Below are 4,014 nucleotides of genomic sequence, written 5' to 3'. Positions count from 1 at the left end.
CTGGCTGGCATTTCGCCAGTTCTCACTGGCACCAGCTCATGCGTGGCGTGTAGTAAATGCCCAGTAATTTTGTGGTTGAATTTTGAATTAGGAATTGGTAACTTAATTGTTACACATTCATATGTGCCTTACCAAGCTGTGTTAAAATTATGTTGTAGAAAAATATTTAATAAAGTGAGAAAATGTTCTTGACATATTTTTAGTTAAAAAAAGAAATAACAAAAAAGGCAACGTAGGTTGCCTGACAGCTATGCACAAGTCATATTCAGAAAAATAAAATGGTTCAAGGAAAATATATGAGAAGGATATATACAAAAATATTAAAAGAGATTATTTTTGGAGTAGTATTGTAGATACTTTTTGTTTTTTTCTTTATACTTTTATATGTTTTCTAAGGTTTTATTTTGATAGAGTATAATTATGAGTGTTATAATAGCACTTGTTTTAAAGAAAGCAGATAGGGCAATCGCCAGCAAAGACAGCCTGCGCGGGGACCAGGTCACCTCCAGAACTGACCGCCCCTGGGAAGATCTGGCCTCACCTTTACCCTCCACACAGTTAGTCCCGTTGGGAAAGTCCCAAGAGCTTCCTTTGCACATCTCTGGGCTGGGCCTGCTCAGGAATTGGGGCTTACGGTGGAGATGATGAAAAAAGAAACAACAGCAAGAAGAACAACATTAGTAATAATCATTAACGTATATGAAGCATACTATATGTCAGGCACATATGGACTCATTTGTATGTATTATCCACTTAATCTTCTGACATATTAACCCCATTTTACAGATGACAAGAGTGAGGCCAATGCATGTTATAATAAGGCATTTGTCTTACATACTGTTTTGAAATATGTTACTGTTTAAGTTAGGATAGGCTAGAGTTTGCTGTTGTAACAACCATCCCCCAAGTCTCTGCAACTAAAAGCAACACATTTCTCCCTTATTGTACATGGCGATCGTGGGTCAGCTGGGGGCTGATCTTCCTGACCTATGGACAACCTAGGCTCCATCTCTTGTCTTTATGGCATGACAAATGAGACCATGGGACTGTTGTGAACCGGCTCTTAAGACCTTCTCCTGGAAGTGGCATAAGTCACTTCTGCTCGCTGGCCAAAGTATCCCATGACCACATCCGACTCCAAGAGGCCAGGGCATGGCCTCCTACCACATGCCTGGAATGGAGAACCAGGCTGCTTGGGGAGTAGCATGGTGACTACCACAGACATCTAAATTGGCCCTGTAAAGTCGATATTCTTATCTCATTTTAGATTAGAATGGTTAGGGGACTTTCTGGAGGGACTCAGCCAGAGAAGAGGGTGGAGTGTGGTGCCAGCTCCCGGGGCTCCCAGGCTGCAGAGTTCCAGACCGTCCCAGTGTGCAAGCCACCCGCAGACAGGCCTTCTCTCTTGTTCCTCCATTCCTGTCACTGCTTTTTATTCGTTCCAAGAAGGAGGTCCTCATTGCTCCCGTCGAGGGGCCAAAACTTCCCCCAGTGGAGGCGCAGTGATGCTTCACAACCCAGAAGGGACAAAAAAGCTTGGTGACATGATAAACCAGACCATGGCACAGCTCCATGCTCTAGCTGCGTGAGCTGGGCGAACCCCTAACCCTCACTTTCCTACTTGTGTGAGGCGAACGTGATAACCACCACACTACGGAAACTCTTCACTTTCCTACTTGTAAAATGGGCCATCGTTCCTGCTCCACTTCTAAAGGTTCTTGTGAGATAAAATTAAACAAGATAACAAGTGCGTGGCATGTGGTCACTCGGGGAGTTGCGGTTTCTTTGCCCGCTGATCAAGGTACCGGATGTGTACCCTCAGTGTCCTCGCATACGATATGGAGTTATAGTAACAGCGGCCATGCTCGTCCCTCCAGCCAGTTGCGTGAACTGCTGAAACGTAGTGTGAGTGTGCTTTACAAAGCAAAAAGCGCTTTAGAAAATGCAAATTTGTAAAAAGCACTCCTGATAAATGTAGACACACTGAACTTTTAGAAGGTGCATCTTGATCAACGAGGCTGCCGTTGGGACAGGGAGTGGGCTGCCTGGTCTTCTCCCCACTAGGACAGAGCAAGGCTGGAGGCAACCCCCACAGCCAGTGCAGGCCGGGGTGTTCCGTGCCTGCCCGGGAAAGTGCTTGTCCAGCCCTCACTCAGGACAACCACCCTCCCACAGCAGCTGTCCCCGCTGACTGGGAGACCTGCAGAAAGGCACAGCGGGGGCCACCTGAGCAGGAGGGACGGCGATGGGGCAGGGTGAGCAGAACGGGGTAGGGAGGGTGGGTTTTAGGGTGGCAGCCCTTGGCCCTACTTAGCTCTTCCGAGAAGGGAACCTGCGGGGCGCTGGGGTCCCCAGCCCATGTCCTGCGGCCGCTCTGTGGGTCCCACAGTTGGCAAGGTGGTCTCTCTCACCTGGGGAAGTGCGTGGGCACATTCCCCCGGGGAGGGAATGTGAGGCTGCCTGGCTGGGCCCTGCTCCAGGGCCCTACTGTGCTCCGGAGGGGGTTTCTGTACGCTGCCTGGGTGACCGCCTTTGGCTGGGACAGTGAAGGCTTGGGGGGCCTTCGAGAGAGTGCCATGTTGCCCAAACCCCTTCGCTGTTCCTGCCGTCTGGGCTGTGAGGTGGGTGAAGGACCCCCTGGAGGGTCGGGCTGTGGCTGTGACGTGCGGAGCTGTCTGCAGAGGGTGGGCACTCTAACGCCTAGCACCTCCCATGGAAGGCCGGCCTCAGGCCTTAGGGGCCACGGGGCCCAGAGAAGCACCTCCAGCTAGAGTAAGCAGGTGGGCTGGGACCCTAAGGTAGGTGCGATGCCAGCGTGACGCACTCCCAGCTGCGTCGCACTGTTGCTGAGTGCAAGCCCTGCCCACAAGAGGTGGGCAGGGCTGGAGCCCCCATGCTACAGGCGGGGACATCGGGCTCAGAGAGGCAGCCACCCAGGCCACAGCAGCACAGTCCTACGTGTCACACTCCTAACACCAGCCCCCTGGGCTCCCAAATCCAGGACCAGCTGGGTGGACCCGCTGTGCTGACCAGAGTCCCAGGGACGTTAAGCCTGGTCTGAACTTCTCAGGAAGGGGATGTCTTTCCAACAACAACCCAGATCTCCTGGAGGAAGATTCCGATCTCCCATCCCCCCTGTCTGGGACCATTCCCTCCCCAGGATCCTGCGTCCCTCCTGCCTGACCTGTCCCAGTCTGCTGTGGGACCAGGTGCAGGTTAGTGGCAGAATAGGAACCAACACTTGAAGTTCTGTCTTAATCTGGTTTGTTCATTCGTTCATTCACTCATTCATTCATTCACAAAGCTTTCAGAGCACCTGCTGTGCTCTGGGTGCTGGGAATTTAATGGTGAACGGAACAGCTGTGGGCTAGGGGTGACAGTGCTGGGGTGGGGAAGCATTAAACAGCTCATAGCAGGAGCTGCGAGGCTGGGCAGGAGGGTGTGACATGTGGCTCAGGCATCTGACCTGGCCCAGGTTGGGGCAGGGGCTCCTGGGCAGGAGGCTGAACAGCTGCTAGTGGGGGTATCTCAGGAAAGGAAGCACATCCCAGGGGACAGCCTGGGAGCCCCCAGGGTGCAGGGAGCTGGGGCGGGGTCCACGGGAGCCACTGGAAGGAGGCCCTGCAGCAGAGAGTGAGGACGAGTGGCCTGGCCAGGGCTGGAGGGCACGGCGCTGTGGCAGGGCAGCAGGGTCAGGGCGTGAGGCCCTGGTAGGACCGCAGTGAGGACAGGCTGTGTGGGATGGGTGCCGGGCTGGGGCAGCCCCATCTCCTGGCCTGTCCCTGCCTCTGATGAGGCTGGGAGCTGCTGGGCCAAGCAGGAATCGGCCTGCATCATGTGCTCTGTGTGTGTGTAGGGGGCGGGGAGGGTCCTCCTTGAGAAGCCAGTCCCCGAGAGTGTCAGGAAGACCAGGGTGCTGCCCAGCTTGGCATCCATCCCTCTGTTCGTCAAGTGAGAGAGCTAGGCCGGGCGCGGTGGCTCACACCTGTAATCCTAGCACTCTGGGAGGCCGAG

The sequence above is a fragment of the Propithecus coquereli genome, unplaced genomic scaffold (assembly GCF_000956105.1).
Source record: "Propithecus coquereli isolate 6110/MARCELLA unplaced genomic scaffold, Pcoq_1.0 Scaffold307, whole genome shotgun sequence".
Taxonomy (NCBI): Eukaryota; Metazoa; Chordata; class Mammalia; order Primates; family Indriidae; genus Propithecus; species Propithecus coquereli.
Note: the sequence above shows the minus strand (reverse complement) of the source record.